Source organism: Manis javanica, chromosome 8, assembly GCF_040802235.1.
Source record: "Manis javanica isolate MJ-LG chromosome 8, MJ_LKY, whole genome shotgun sequence".
Classification (NCBI taxonomy): Eukaryota; Metazoa; Chordata; class Mammalia; order Pholidota; family Manidae; genus Manis; species Manis javanica.
Window position 1 is genome coordinate 27,722,405 of NC_133163.1, and position 17,267 is coordinate 27,739,671.

Sequence of the window (17,267 nt, forward strand, 5' to 3'; positions counted from 1 at the left end):
GCCCAATGTTCTGCTAATTTCTAAATTTTGTTAATTATCAGTTGCCTCTTTTTGTGTTGAACTGGGTTGAACAAGGCTTATCCCGAAGACAGAGTGGATCCCCAGGGACCTCAAACCCTAAGAGAGACCATCCTGAATTAGCAAGGTGAAAGAATTGCTATTTACCTTGCATTTATGTCAGAGCTAACAGCTCAGCATAATCATGGTATTTGCTAGCTGAAAAATGACTAGGGTGGTGAGCAAGGGGACAAGAACCACTTAACAAGTTGGTGCTCCTGGCAACTTCATCTGTGGAAGGATGACTTCTTTGGAAATGCTTCAACAAAGGACTAGAAGGACTATACTTCTTTGCAAGCTCCTTCAGGCAGGAAGGGGCTGATCTCCAACCTGTTTTGTACAGGTAAACCTTCAATAACCTTTTATTATAACTTGAACCAACTGATAAAAAAGAAAATTTTCTAACAGACTAAAAGTAGTAGCATAACATAAAGGTAGTCTAGACTTTGATCTTAAACGAAATGATCTTTGAAAATAAAAAACTGCAATATTAAATTAGTTTTGACTCTCTTGATTCTAGGGCCTGTAAATTACTGGGAAAAAGTGTGATTTTTCTCCCCAGAATGCATTCTTTTTTTTTTTATGGAGATATTTTTATTATACTATTGTTGGGGAGGAACACATTTCCTCTGTCCCCTGGTCTAAGAATCAAATTGACATGAGCCAGATTAACAGGAGAAAAAACAAAGTTTATGAACATAGAGGAAAGCCATAGACTAGGGTTCCAAAGATAGGGGAGAATGAGGTATATATGTCGTCCTGAACCAAGGAAAAGAAGTTAGGGGTCTGAGACTTAAAAGGAAAAGGGAAGCAACTCACAGGAATATGAAGAGTAAATGTTTAACATTCAAATATTCACTGGGCCACACAGTAACAATGAAGGGACACAAAAGGGAATTTTAACAGACTTAGCCTAATCCCGCCTGGTCTGCCACACCTAGTCTATAATATTGCTGTCCAGGGTAATAGTTTTCTTCCTGGAGCATGCACTCTACCTAAATTCTTTTTATGCATTTGGCAGTGGGAGGTCAAAGTTTCTTCACAGTCTTTTGGGCTTCAATTATTCTCAACTCTGAAATAATATGCATGTTACAATGGATGGCACATCTTGGAGCAACCTGCCCTTGGTCCCTACACTATCTCCAACATAGGTAGGTGAAATGGTCTAGGACAGGTAATCTTCGGTCTCAAACAGTGCCATAGTTTTATGGAATTATTTTGCAAATCCTCAGTTTCTTATATACCCTGAACTTGAAACTATCCGAGAACAGATTCCTCAGGATTTCTTTACCAAGGCATCTTGCACAAATCTCCTCTCCTTTAGAGAAGAAAGGCTTCCTGCATCACTCATCGCAGTTGTTCTGGTGTACTGCTCCAGGATGTAAAAATATTTGTGGACAATCCAAACAAAGGGAAAAACCCAGAACGTATAGCTCCATGGAGAGAAATTTTGAAGGAAGCAGGACCAAATTTCACCCTCATAACAAACTTCTGCCATCTCTCATTGTTTTTTTTTTAATGGTTGAATTTTTTTATTAAGGTATCATTGATATACAGTCTTATGAAGATTTCACAAGAAAAACAATGTGGTTATTACATTCACCCTTATTATCGAGTCCCCCACCATACCTCTTTGCAGTCACTGTCCATCAGTGTAGTAAGATGCCACAGAGTCTCTTATTTGTCTTCTCTGTGCTACACTGTCTTCCCCATGACCCCACACACACCATGTGCACCAATCATGATACCCTACAATCCCCTTCTCCCTCCTTCCCCACTTGCCCTCCCCCACCTCTCCCCTTTGGTAACCGCTAGTCGCTTCTTGGAGTCTGTAAGTCTGCTGCTATTTTGTTCCTTCAGTTTTACTTTGTTGTTATACTCCACAAGTGAGGGAAATCGTTTGTTATTTGTCTTTCTCTCCCTGACGTATTTCACTGGGCATAATACCCTCTAGCTCTGTCCATGTTGTTGCAAATGGTAGGATTTGTTTCATTCTTATGGCTGAATAGTATTCCATTCTGTATATGTACCACATCTTTGTCCATTCATCTACTGATGGACACTTAGGTTGCTTCCATTTCTTGGCTATTGTAAATAGTGCTGTGATAAACATAGGGGTGCATATGTCTTTTTGAACCTGAGAAGCTGTTTTCTTTGGGTAAATTCCTAGGAGTGGAGTTCCCCGGGTCAAATGGTATTTCTATTTTTAGTTTTTTGAGGAACCTCCATTTGCTTTCCTCAGTGGTTGAACTAGTTTGCATTCACACCCACAGTGTAGGAGGGTTCCCCTTTCTCCGCATCCTTGCCAGCATTTGTTGCTCCTAGTCTTTTCTATGTTGGCCATCCTAACTGGTGTGAGGTAGTATCTCTTTGTGGTTTTAATTTGCATTTCCCTGATAATTAGTGATGTGGAGCATCTTTTCATGTGCCTGTTGCCCATCTGAATTTCTTCTTTGGAGAAGTGTCGTTCATATCCTCTACCCATTTTTTAATAGAGTTATTTGCTTTTTGGGTGTTGAGGCATGTGAGTTCTTTATACATTTCAGATGTTAACCCCTTATCGCATATGTCATTTATAAATATATTCTCCCATACTGTAGGATGCCTTTTTGTTCTGCTGATGGTGTCCTTTGCTTTTTAGCATAATGTAGTCCCGTTTGTTCATTTTTGCTTTTGTTTCCCTTGCCCGAGGAGATGCGTTCAGGAAAAAGTTGCTCATGTTTATATTCAAGAGATTTTTGCCTATGTTTTCTTCTAAGAGTTTTATGGTTTCATGACTTACATTCAGGTCTTTGATCCATTTCAAGTTTACTTTTGTGTATGGGGATAGACAATAATCCAGTTTCATTCTCTTACATGTAGCTGTCCAGTTGTGCCAACACTAGTTGTTGAAGAGGCTGTCATTTCCCCATTGTATGTCCATCACTCCTTTATTGTATATTGTTACAGAAAATACTGGAAAACCTGGACTGGATCACTGACAGAAGAACCAAGCAGCACTTGGAGGTCTTGGAGTTTTGAGGTTTTTTTACACCAGTGGCCCAGAGGGAAGTAATTTCCCAAGGTCTGAGTCCTGAGCACAAGCACGGGGAACAGTTTATATTATTTTGATATGTTACATTTCGGTATGCACAGGGCAAAAGAGAAGCCCAGAGGAGGGGAGGAGGGATCTGGGAGTGCTTTGCCAACTGGAGGGAAAAAGTGGTTTGCTGACCTTGACAGCTGTGTTGAATATTTTCCTTATCATATTAATTGACCATATATGCTTGGGTTTATATCTGGGCTCTCTAATCTGTTCCATTGGTCTATAGGTCTGTTCTTGTGCCAGTACCGAGAATGTGTTCTCATTCCCAAAATTCAAGAAATGAGTGTCTTACTTATGACCTCATGAGAGGAGAGAACTTCCTAGCTAAAGCTCTCCCAAACTACTGAACCTAGCAACTGTGTGAAGAAATAATTTCTTATTGTTTTAAGCTAGGTGTTGGGGTATTAAGTTATACAGCAATAGAAAAGTCGTCTCAATACAAAAGACACCTTGATTGCTCTCATCACATAGGAAGTTCCAAGGGTTTTACGAGCTCTGTTTCAGAAACAAAGACCAAATACATATTTCTTATTGTAAATCACAATATAACAGGGACATTGTTTTGAGGAACAGGATATTTGCATGGCCATAAGTGTTTCTACACAGACTTTTTAGTGCAAGTTAGAAAAAAAATAATTATACAGTAGAAAATCAGACAATGCCTTGACTAGGTGATCGAAATTACTATCACCAGTGAAGAATAAATGGATATTGACTGCCTCTAGATATGAGTAAGTATACTATAGTACACTTCAAACTATACTACAGAATACTATATTAGATGCAGAGTATATAAGATATAGAAATTATCTAAATCATCTTCTAAGGAAAATATCAACACAAAAATAGTCACATTAAGATTAAAAGTGAATATATTAAATTTATGTCCATGCTGTCTGTGTGTACTCTACAGTCTTCTTTGTTAAAGAAGAAATCTATTTGAATTTCTTCTTAAACTGGATTCAACCAATAGTATAAGGGATATCATTCCAAGTAAGAACCACCTTGATTTATGTGGGTAAAATTGTAGTATTTCCAGAATATCTCACCTGGCTTTAGCACATCTGCATATCAATAGGCATTCAGAGGTGGAAAGAAGTATGGCTTTAATGCATTTGCATCATTCCTCAGGGGTGGAGAGAAGTTCATCTCCTTATCAATGGGTAATTACCTGGGCAACCAAGGGCTTATCTGTACCTGAGAGGTGAGGGGGAGGGCCGATTTTGCTTCTGCTGGAGCAGTAAAGAGAGAAGGCTCTGGACTACAGTTTGTATGCAATAAACAGGTTTTAAACTTTATTTCTCCCTTTGACTGGTTTTTAGAGGTATTTTGCCCTGGGATTTCCTCTCCCAGGACTTACATAAACCAATAGTATAAGGGATATCATTCCAAGAAAGACCCACCTTGATTTATTATGTCAATACCTGCCACTATAGTTTGGAAAGAAGCTACTGGTGTAAAACTGTTCACAATATACCCTTAATGAGCTTCTTGGTTGTGTAGATTAATGTTTTTCATCGAATTTAAAGGGTTTCAGCCACTATTTCTTCCAATGTTTTTTTCTGCCTCTTTCTCCCCTTCCCTGAAACTACCGTTACATGTATATTAATATGCTAATGTTATGTCACAGATCTGTGAAGCTCTGTTCATTTTTCTTTGCTGTTGAGCCCCTCTAGTGGATTTTTCCTTTATTGCACTTGTAAGTCCAGAATTTCCATTTGGCTCTATTTTTTAAATTTTCTGTAGCCTTGTAGAGAATCTCTTTTGCTTATACATTGTTGTTATGCTTTCCTTTACTACTTTAAATGTGTTTTTTTTTTAGTTCTTGGCATATATTTATAATAGCTACTTTAAAGTCTTTGCTAAATTCAACCTCAGTTGACACTCAGAGACTATTCCTATCAACTGCTTTTTCCCCCCTTGAGTATGGGTTACATTTTCCTATTTCTTTGCAGTCCCCATGATTTTCTACTGAAAACTTTACCTATTAGAAAATATGTTGTAACACATATGGATTCTGAAATTGTCCTCCCTGAAGGCTTTTGTTTCTTTCTCCCTCCCTGCCTCCTTTTTTTCTTTCCTCCCTCTTTTATTTTTCCTCTTTCCCTCCCTTCCTTCCTCCTTGTTCACTCACTTTCTTCTTGCCTGAGCTGAATTTGGGAAACTTGTCTCCCCTGTGGTCTGTGGCCACAGACGTCCTTGCTCATTTTTATTGTTGATGATGATGTTCTTTTTGTTTGTTTTAATATTCTCATTTTGATTTAATGTTTTTGTTTAATATTCTTGTTTTTTGTTTTGAAGCCTGCCTTTCTCCTGTGAATAGTTAGACAATGGTTGGAATAAAGTATGCTTGAATACCATAAACCATTAAATCTTTCCTCTGTTGATCAATCTGTGTATCTTTAGGGGAACACATGTGAAATTCATGCTGTTTTCAAGTATGCTCTTGGTTTTATTTTCTACAGGGCCTTTTTCAGTCTCCTATGCACATATGCAGCCCCAGGGTCAGCCAGGCATGTGTGAATAGCCTGGGCCTTGGGTATACGCCACTATGTGTATACGCAGCCTCCACAACAAACTTGCTTGCCCCAGCCACAACTGCAACCTCAGGCCAGCAGAGCCAAGCAGTTGACGTCCTCCTTTTGCTCACCTGCATTAGAGATGTAACATCCACTCGCAACACCTCTGGGTGTAGTCATTACCCACTACTCCAGATAAGGGGGTCCCTTCAGCCACGGCAGAAAAGGTGCCATTCCTCATGGCCTGCCCCATGATGAGCCAAGACATTGGGGGGAATAGGAGTGGCCCTGGGCAGAACACCTCAGATTCCTGTTGCTCTTACACAGACCTCAGCAGTTCTTCAAGCATAAGTGCTTCGCAGGTTGTGTATGAACTTTAATCAATTTCCAGAGCACAGACTGGTTGCTTATGTTAATTTTGTCCTGCTTTACAGTTGGTTTTTGGGCAAGTGGATTTGCCAATCTCACTTTGCCATAACTGGAAATCTGTTTAGTTTATTTTTAAATTCCAAATAATTTTGGAGAAGGACTTGAGATTTTTGCATGAATCAAAAGAGGCCCGGGTTAAAAAAACATTTGTGGAACCCTCATCTAACTCAGCTCCCTCATTGTAAAGAGGGAAAAAAAGAGAAAAGCTGTATGACTTAGCCAAGATCAAATAACTTGGTTAGTTTTTAAAATAGTGGTAAATTAAGCTACCATTTAAATAGTGATGAATAAAGCTACATTTCCTAGAACATTTTTTTCAAATTCTGTAACATATTTCCATCAGTTGATCAGCTCTGTCCTTTTCATGTACTGTTTCTATAGATATATGACCAGGAATTTTATAACAATGAACAATGGATCAAAAGTATGCCTCATTCCCCCTCTTGTTACCAACCAAGCACTTGTTTCTAAGCCATTGTTTTTAACAAAAATAATGCCAGATCTAAAATCTCAAAAACATAGTGCTGAACAGAAAAATTAAGTTGCAGATGGAAACAACAGTATGATTCCATTTATACAAAGCTTGAAAGCACACAAAACAATACTGTCTGTTGTTTATGGACACAATTTATGTTGTAAAGACATAAAAACATGAAAGGGAATGATAAACTCCCAGTCTGTATTGAGAATGACTACTTCTGGAGGGAGAAAAATAAGAAAGAACATATAAATACAATTTTATTTCTTAAACTGAATGTGAGTAATTGGATGTTTGTCATGTTTTTCTAAAAACCTTCTGTATGCATAAAATATTTCATGATAACAAAAGCTAAATACCAGATATATTATTTTAAGGAGGACATAGAGTTAAATTTCAAAGAAAAAGATAAGGTGGCTTTTGGAGCACACGAGCATATATATGGGACTGAGATGTATATTCCACTCAGTGGTCTTATCCAAGGGGCTCAGAGACTTTACCCGTGTGTGGTTAATCTTTAAAAACCCTTTATTTCTCTTAAACCTTTTCAGAAAAACACTGCCTTCACACAGTGAAGCCTTAATGTTAGAAGACAGTTGAAGGGTCTATTAATGTCAGGAAAAATTGTGAAAGACTTTGAAATGGGAAGAAAAAAAATCACTGGGTGCCCAGTCTAGCAGATTATCTCCACCTTTCATTGCCTTTGAGCTATTTTACAACTCTGGGAGTTGCAAAAATCTGATAGTAGGGCAAATGATTCTTGTCCATAGAAATACAAACGCACATTGTTCCTGGAGTACAACTGATCTCCCTCCCCTCACCCAAGAAGCCAGTGTTGCATCTAGCAAGCAAATTAATTTCAGCATTTCTGATCGTCTATACATGAGTCTGCTGTTTGGATTATCTTTTGAGTCACTTATAATGTCTTATGGGTTCCCTCATTAATTATTGAGTTAAATAAAATCTTGAACACATGTTAATTTTATATTTCATGAGTCGCAACTTTACTTTTAAAAAAATAATTATATTTTAATAGGAGGGAAGAGGATTCTTTCATCTCATTTCTGTCAAACCACACATATTGCTCAGTACATAAGGCAGCTCCTCCCTGGCTGTAGTCGCTGGCCCCTTGGGATTATTTAGTGCTATTATTTCTCTCCTGCTCTTTTCTTTTTGCTCCTCCATGTTAGACACTTTAAAAATTTTTTATTTCTAAAACTGCATTCTTGCTCCCTTAGCAACTAGAAATGTAACAAATATCACTTACTGAGCAGGTAATATGTAAAATTTTTCTCTGTGATTAAGACCATATCTACACTAACTGTAAGATATAAATAAATGAAGTCGTTAGGGGGGTTAAATCAGACCCATTTCCCAGCTTCCTCCTCTCCAACTTCCCTCCTTCCAAACTCCACACTTGCCTTTAACATTGTAAACACACCATATGTACTTGTCAAAATAATAAACAAGTGAATCCCTATTGTGTGCTTAACACCATAGTAGGTGCTAAGTTTTATATCATATATAAGTGAGAGTACCTGATCCATGGAAGTTTACAATCCAGCTGAGAAGAGAGGGAAATAATAATAGTATAAGCAGCAGTGATAAGCACTAAAAGGAGTGAGATTGGCAATAAATGCTTCATTCATTCCTTCATGGAGCAAATAATTATTTATTGTCCATATATGCAGACACTGTGGTATACAATGGTGAACAAGACCAGCACAGACCCTCCATTCACCAAGCTTAGTCTAGAAGGACTAGGACAAGTAATTAGGCAGTTTTAAATACTGCTTTGCCAGGTTACAGTTGGGAAAGTTCAGGATATCATGAGAGCACAAAGGAGGAAGCCTATCTTTGACTAGGGAAAGGTTTGGAAAAACCTCCTGGAGGAAGTGATGTCTCAACAAATCTGAAAGACCTGAATGGCAAGATGGGGTGTAGATGGGAATTGATCTAGACTGTGGGATCACTATATGTTAAAGTCTGAGGGTAAGAAAAAGCAAAACATGTTCAGGTAGCTGAAAGAAGTTTAGTATGGCTAAGGAAGGAGTTTGGGGGGTTGAGTGGAAAGGGTTGAGACAAGGGAGGTGAAAATGGACCCCCAGAGCATCTGGGGCCTTGTTAACTATATTAGGGAGTTTCACTTTCACCCTGAGAACAATGGAAGAAATATTAAAAGTGTGTGTTTTTTATTTTAAAGACGATTGGACCTGATCGTGTTTGCATTTTAAAGGAGATGGCCCTGGCTAGAATTAGGACAACATATTTTAAAGAGGTAGACAGGGAGTTTAAGCAGAAGAAAATGACGATCTAAGTAAAGATAATGGCGGTGGGAGTGGAGAGAAGAGCACCGACTATGGGGTCTTTAAGAGTTAGAATCAATAGACATCCATTAAAGATTGAAGTGGAGATGGCCAACAGGCAGAGGTATATGGATCTGTCTGGAATTCAAGACAGACAACTGAACTAGGAATATATATTGGAGAGTCAGGATTCCTGGAATAAGATGAGATTGTTCAGGCAAAACAAATGGAGAGGAATATAGGAAGAAAGCTGAAGACAGTGCTCCTTAGAGAATGGGTAGAGCAAGAAGAGTCTGCAGAGAAGCAGAGAAACAGAAGGAAAACCAAGATAGCAGAATGCCGTGAAGGTCAAGGGAAGAGAGTACTTCAAAAACAAGGCCAAAATCAACAGTGTCCAAGGCTGCAGAAAGGCCAAGTAAATGAGAACTGAGTTGTGACTTTGGATCTGAAGGGTAGCAAAATATGCCACCTCAAAATGACTATAGGAGTTCAGGACATGCCATCCTGAAATACACCCCTTTCATATATTGATTATTTTGAGCTATAGGCACTTAAAAAAAAACTCCCCTATCCACCTAAAGACAGATCTCCAAAAGGAGCTCGCTTGCCATAAATCTCCCCCCTGGAATTCAGCCACCAAGGAAGACACCTCTTATCACAGGAGACTAAACTAGAAGGCAACAAGCTTTGTGCCTAACCAGACAAGCTTTGTCACAAACCATCATCCCTCCATCTATTCTCCTAAGGACCCACCCATCTTTCCTAAAAACTATTTACTCTCCTCTAACTATACCCTCCTCCCTTTTCCCTACTAAGACGGTATTTAATCCTGAATTCTAAGCCACCTTGGGGGCTTACTCAACTTTCCTGGGTATCTCCCATGTACTACACAAGATACATAATAATAAACTTCTGTTTGTTTCTCTCTTATTAATCTTTTTATTACAGGCATCTCAGCTAAGGACCAGAAAAATAGAGGACAAATAATTTTTCTTCCCCTACAGATTATTGGTAATCTTGATGAAAGCATTTCAGTGGTATGGTGAATAGTGATTCCAATAATGAAGTAAGATGGTGGTACTATTTTTGACATTTATTTTGCTACTACCAGAAAAAAATGCATTTATTGTACCTCTATCCTGTATAAGTAGATTGGTGCTCCATTTAACACCTATTTGCATGTCTCTCTCACTATGAGACTAGAAATTCTTGAACCTAGGTAGGGATTGTATCTTATTCATTTTTAGAACCCCAGTGGCTAACACTGTTTTTGACATATAGAAAGAGTACAACATATATTTATGGTTTAATGGAAAGTCTAGAGGTTCTTTTTCCACCTCAAGTTGTCTGCAGGATCTCAGTCAAACCTCTAAACTCTGTAGTCAGAGTTTGTAGCATTAGGTAAGCACTTGAATATAGGAGCTGGAACCAAGAATTCATTATCTCTATCCTCTCTGTGACTTCTTATTCATCTCTGGGCCAGTCACAGAGACTCTTATCTTAATTTTCCTATCCATGAAGCAACTACCTTTATATTTACCACCAGAGGTGTTGAGAACCTTACTTAACATTAGGAGAGAATTTATAATTCTCATAACATGAGACCCATAAAGGCTAGACCATTGTCATGGCCCATTTCATTTTATCTGGATGTTTTCTTAACTGGATTGATTTTATATTTCAGTGTGAATTAGTATGCAGTGCTATTGTTAAATTAAGTGTTTAATTTCACTCCCTGGAGAGTTTTCTCTTTCTGTAATGGAAAAATGAAGCATACATTATTGTAGCAATACCCACCCTCACTGTTTTCTTGTCATTTCACAAGAATCTTTAAACAAGAGCTCGGCTGAATTATTGCTTAGAGGAGAGACCTTCAGAGAAAAGGCATATGCTGTAGGAATACTCTTAAATGCCATTGTTTGCATTTTCCTTTCTTTTTCTATTTACATATTCAATTTATGAGAAGCCAAGAGAAAATGAGGCCCAGCATCGTATAGCCTCAAACACTTCTTTTATTATTATTTTTTTTGTTCTTTGACAACTCCTGCGTAGTATAGACACAGTTGTGTTTATAGCTCTAACCCTTCCTGTCAGAGGGACAAAACACTTTTTTAAGTCATTCACTTTCTCCTTTCCAAATTCAAGGGTCCATTTTGATTTAGAACCTTTCAAAAGTCCTTCCCATGTAACCTGAGATTTGGGAAAGCAAATGGTTTTGGTGCTAACATTTGATCCATTTCCTCTTTCCACTGACCAGAAGGTACAAGTGACACAGTTACCATACCAAATATGACCCCAAATCATTGAATAATGTTGGTTTGCTTACCTATTTTATTTATTTATTTAAGGTTTCACATGAAAAACATTGTGGTTACTACATTCACCCGTATTATCAAGTCCCCACTGCACCCCATTGCAGTCACTGTCTATCGGCATAGTAAGATGCCACAGAGTCACTACTTGTCTTCTCTGTGTTACACTGTCTTCCATGTGACCCTCCACACCATGTGTGCCAAACATAATACCCCTCAATCCCCTTCTCCATCCGCCACCCCTCCCCTTTGGTAACTGCTAGTCCCTTGTCAGAGTCTGTGAGTCTACTGCTGTCAAATACTTCTTTTAAATAGTTCTTGTTTCTCCTCCATCTGCTCCACACATCCTATGAGGCTCTACTCACAGACCCTCTGATTCCCCGGAGAGGACTTCCTAATACCGCCCCCAGCTACTCCTCCCAGCTTGTTGGGCACTGCAGAAATAGTGGGTGAGAGCTGGTGGTTTACCAGCTGCCAATCTACACGTCAGCATGCATTCTCATCAGAACCAGACTCAATGGTGATGCAATTAACATCCTGTTTCAGTGTTTATCATGGCAAGAGTTTCATAAAAGATGTAGAGATTAGATAGGAGTAAAAATAATTGAAGACTATATTTAAGTTATCACTTGGGTGTCTTTCACTTCAGAATGGTGCCCATAATAATTCATACAGAGAAAAGTGCATGTGAGCAGCTCATGTGTCAAGCAGCAAACTACAGTTTATTCACAACTGTAGCCATATTCCATGATTGCTGATACCACTAATAAACACTGTTATAAGCACATCACCTTGAGTTGATTTCACCATTTTACCAACCTTGAGACAAAATCATTAAACTAGCATTACAATAATACCTTCTGCTAGCACAATGCCACTGAGTAGATGTGCAGGGGCATGAGGGAGGTGGAAGGCATATCTAGGGAAGGGAAGGGCGAAGAGGTATGTAGATAAAATCAAGAATGGAAACAAACTAAATGAGTTGTCAAGTGCAACTAGTCCACAACACTGTGTGCAACCAAATCCTTAGGAACGGCATGAAATTACTCTCGGGGAGAACAATTAAGCCACTATCTTCAGAAAGTAGTTGGAAAAGAATTGCTATGAGGTATCCTGAGAAACAGCTGTAATGACAGATACATAGTAAAAGTGAATAGGTGAACATATGAATAAAGATGTAAGTGTTTCTGTGTGTTGGCAATTTTATATTATGTTGAGCAAATTATTAAGAATTTTACATTTTAAGGCTCAGCCAGGACAAATGCTCCTTAAGTAGCTCTTCAGGTGCCAGAGGTTTCAGTAGGTGATGTAGTAGCCCAACACTGTTCCCTCTGCTCTATGGTGCCTGCAGTGCTGTGGTAGCTGAGGTCCTCGTCTTCGATGCCCCTGTGCACAGTCTCCGCATTTCACCCTTTTGCTCATACAGTGCATCACCTCTCACCATCAAGAACAGCAGAAGGTCCAACACATTGCATGTCAGCATTAGAACACCTGAAAGCTTGCTGGGCTTTTTTTCCTCCCAGGACCAACTTTAATTTTGCAGCTTTAGACCAAAGGTCTGCTTAGACTTCACTTAAATCTGGCTGCATTGGTGGTCCCCAGGGGTCAGGCTGTGTGAATCAGGTGTCCAAATGGTCAGTGAGATACATGATGAGATGCACTGACAAGGTTTTTTCCTTTAACTGATCTTTTTTCCTTATGCTTCTGTCACATATAATCTGCAAATGTGTTTCATTTAGCAGGTCTTGCCCCTGAGTTTGTGCTGACTGAGTGGCTGGCTGTATTTTCTCTGCTGAAGGGAGTAGAAACCAAAGTGATCAGCAGGTCTCATGGCGTGGCAGCCACTGAGGCAGGAAGGCTTGTCAGGCCCATGGGAACCTGGAATACTGCTGCTGGCAACAAGCTGCATCACGTCCTCAACAGCGTGTGTCTCTCAGCCCCTCAGGATATCAAGGGTCTCCTTTCGACTGGAGGCTTACCACTGTGCAACTCCCTCCCCAGCCCATGGCCTCAACTGGGAGGAGTGTCCTGGGCACGGGGCAGGGCACAGCGTGTGGTGGCCACGGAGGGGATGCTGGCTTCCAGCTCCAGCGACTGTTACCACTCATTGTCCTTGTCTGGGCAAAGAGCAAGAGAACCTGCATTCCAGGTGCCTGGGTAGTATTCTTATCTGTGTGTGTGCTTTTTTTCTCCGTGTATATTCTCTTCCCACCAAGCAGGGAGCTTTAGGCTTTATTGCCACAGAGAAGGTATGTGAGAGGGCAAAAGGCAAAGTCTTTTGTTTCCTGTTTACCAGGCTGTTAGGAAAATGTAGATTTGCGGTAGAAATAGAAGGAAGAGAAAAGAAAAAGGTTCAGTTTTACAGCACAATGTCTTAAGGAAAGTTGAAGGGAACAGATTCCCTTCATTCTTGGCTTCCTGACCAAGCCCCGGGGAAGTGACAACACCCCAGAAAAGAAAGTTACTGGGGCCCTTAGTCTTGCAAACAAGTCCCACGTCCCAAGTGGGCCATGGAAACAGAGGTGTCACTAGATGAAGACCCTCTTGGGAAAGGCACAATGTATCTCAGTCAAGACCTGCAGCACTCACGGGTGACCCAGTGACAGAAGGGCACCTCCCACTTAAGATCTGGGTAAGAACTGAAATCTTCAGCAGGTCCTGGAGTGGGAAACACCAGGAATGACTGGAGTAAATATTTTGCCTATCTGTCAGAATGGGGCTCAGACCCAGAAACTCAATTGATACAGAAAACAAAGAAAATGCTGTTCTGTGAGCTGGACTTTGTGGACTGAGAATCGTATTCTGTGTACATTCACTGGGAGAATTGTGGAAGGTTTTGCACCATGTCAACATAGCTCAACTGGAGCTCTATTTTCCAGAATTCCCTCCCTTGTATGGTATACATTAGGCTTGGCCACAAGAGAAACATCGCGTGAGATTTGGGAGCAGAAGTGAAGCCACAGCTGTGATGCTCTGGAGGTTGGCTTAGGGCTCTGGGGGTCGATCATTACTGAGCTCCTGGCTCACCTCACTGGTGTGGTGCAGCAGCAAGGCCCACAATTCCTCCAGCTCCCACTGGTGCCTCCCAAGATGCTTCCCAAGTTAATGACTTGCACTCGAACCCTTATCTCATGGTTGAATTCTGAGAAAACCCAACCTAAAACAGACCACATCTGATGAGGTTCAGTATAAACCATCTGCATGTATGCAGGGGAGATGCGTTCAATGTCTCATTACCGCTGTAGCATGGGCGACACCAGAGCAGCTGCAGGTCTCAGAGTTGAAACAGGCTTCTGGCTGTGCCTATGGGGAAGTCCAGGGGGCCCCAAGGGTCCCAGGTTTTCAGTAATTTTACACCCTGTATAGCTACACCAGTAGAATATGTGTTGTTTGTGTATAGGATGCTGCAGGCACAGATAAAGAGCAGCATGTATGACCCAGATACATGTGAACCCCATTTCCTTCCTTAAGGCCTACCTTAGCACTGCATCAGGGGGAAAAGAAACGCTAGTCTGACTGCACAGGCTTGAAAGTAACAAGGGCCTTACTAAAAAATCTCTTGGAGAGGTCAGTTGAAGAAGGAGTTACATTATCCAATAGGGAGATCGCAAGTGTTCTAGCCTCAGAAGTCCACCCTTCACACAGTTGCTGAAATCTTCAGCTCTCCCAGGGGCCTAGCCCGCACTAGGTGCTCTCCCACTATCTCCCACCCCACAGTAGGCACTGGCCTGTTGTGGAGAGTTTCCACGTCACATGAACTAAGAGTTGTCCTGGAGAGGTTAAGGTGAGAGAGGGGTAAGGTGGAGGGATGGGGAGAAATGAATTACACTTCAAAAATTTTTGGCCCATCACATAGGAAAATTAATTATTTAAACTGACCTAAATTCAGGATGCGCCACACCCTCCTCACCAGAGAGTCAGGCCTCCTCTCAGAATTAGCATAAAATAATAGTACATTGACGGGTTCAAATAGGTAACCACATTCTCTATGTTGGCTTAGAGATGCTGATGCCGGTGATGCGGCCCATTGCCTCCTGGGAAAATGTGAACTTGGTCTGCCCCGCAGGGCGAGGCTCACTGCCCTCAGGTAGCACTATTGGGCAGTGAATTCCAGGCTAGTACAAAGGTTTTCAGAAATTGGCTGACCTCTAAGTCCTTTTCCATCTTATTCTTTTCGGTGCTGATGTCTGAAGTGAAAGTTCATGTGGCTGAGGGTGCCAAAACTCCATTTTCTCTGCTAATGGAAAGAGAGTAGGAAGGAAGAAAACACAAAACAGGCTCTATCTGCACTGGGCTCACATTGTCATTCTCATGGGGGCTCATTTACTTCCTGGGCAGCTTTCCTCAGGGAGGGATGCTGGTAGTGGGGCCAGGAACTCCGAGTTTCGTCAGAAAGGGCAGCCATTGTCCACGAAGGCTGAGCAGATTTGCCAAGGCACCCATGCAGTCAGCAGAGAAATTCAGAGGTGGCAAACCCTCACCGCCTTCATCCCTCCCACCCTAGAGAAACACAGGCAGTGAGCCACAGAATGGGAACAGATATTTTCAGCTAGCAAAGCCCTAATATCCAAAATATAAACATATTCCAATAAATAAGAAAAAGACAACCCAACAGAAAAGAAAAATGGACAGGAGGTTTGTGAAACAGGCATTTCACAAAAGACGAATATACATAAAAGATACCCCACTTCATTAATTAGTAGAATAATGCAACTTCAGACAATGATGAGATACCTTTATACATCTTAATAAAGAAGCAAAAATTTTTTTATCTAGTAATATGAGATGATAGTGAAGATGCAAAACAATGAGAACTCATACACTGCTGGTGAGAGAGTACATGGGCTCAAGCACTTTGGAAAACTGTTTGGAGTATTTAGTGCAGTTGAGTATCCCTGGGTGCTATGCCCAGAACCTTTTGCCACTGTCCCAAGCCTGACCACTTGTCTTCCAGGTGTTCTAGAACCTGGTCTGGATTAACTACTTATACAAAGAAATGAAGCCTGGTTTGAGGGGCTGCTTTTTCCCTCCCTCCCTTCTTTCTTGCATTCTTTCCCTCCCTCCCTCTTTCCTTTTAGCTTTTCAGAAGAGAGAAAAAAACATACATATATAAAGATGCATTGAACGTATTTGGACAGCTTAACAAATAATTACAAAGCAACCCTCTCCATAGCCAACACCCAGATCAAGAAAGAGTCATTATCAGCATCCAGAAAGCCTCCTGTGTGTCCCTTGAGAAGTTACAACCTTCTTCCACCTAACTGGGATTAATTACTATTATCGTGACATTCCTGCTATTTATTTCCTTCTTTTTCTTCATGATGTTGCCACCTATCTTTGAACTTTATGTGTATGAATTCCTACTGAATACATTCTACCGTTTCAACATTCTTTACTTCAACATTATGTTTGTGAGACCCAAACCAGTCACTGGCTGTAGCTTTAGGTCACTCATTTTCGTCACTGTATTGTACTCCTTTGAATGAGTACACTACAATGCTTTTTTCCATTCTATTCTTAATGGATAGGGTGTTTCCAGTTTGAGTCTAGTATGAACAATGCTGCCAAGATCATTCTTGCATATAAATCCTGGTGCACATGTGCAAGAGCTTTTCTGGGGTGATGACCTAGTATGGCTTCCCTTTAATCCAGGCTTAGTGCATTCATGCTTCTTCCCTGTCTCCTCTTTCAAACTAGCTCTCAGAAAAAATCATAAATTCACTCACACTAAGGGAGGAACAGCTAAGAAGTACTACTATGTATCAGCTCCCATATAATTATGAGCTGACATCAAATGAATTAATTTCTAATTGTAGAATTTGAGAAATCTAGAGGCTGGGGAGAAATCCATTAGGGTTGACCCTGGGAAAAAATTATCACTTAATGGTAACACTATGAACCACCAACTGAACATGAACTAAAAACAAACAAAAAATCAAAACCACAACAAAAGAAATTCAAAAATAGACAAGGTTTTATATTTATTATTTCTAAAAAAAATCTTATCTCATGCTTTCAATGATCTTATGAGGAAAAAAGAGAAGATTAAGATTACTGTGTTTGAAATGTCAAAAACCAGTC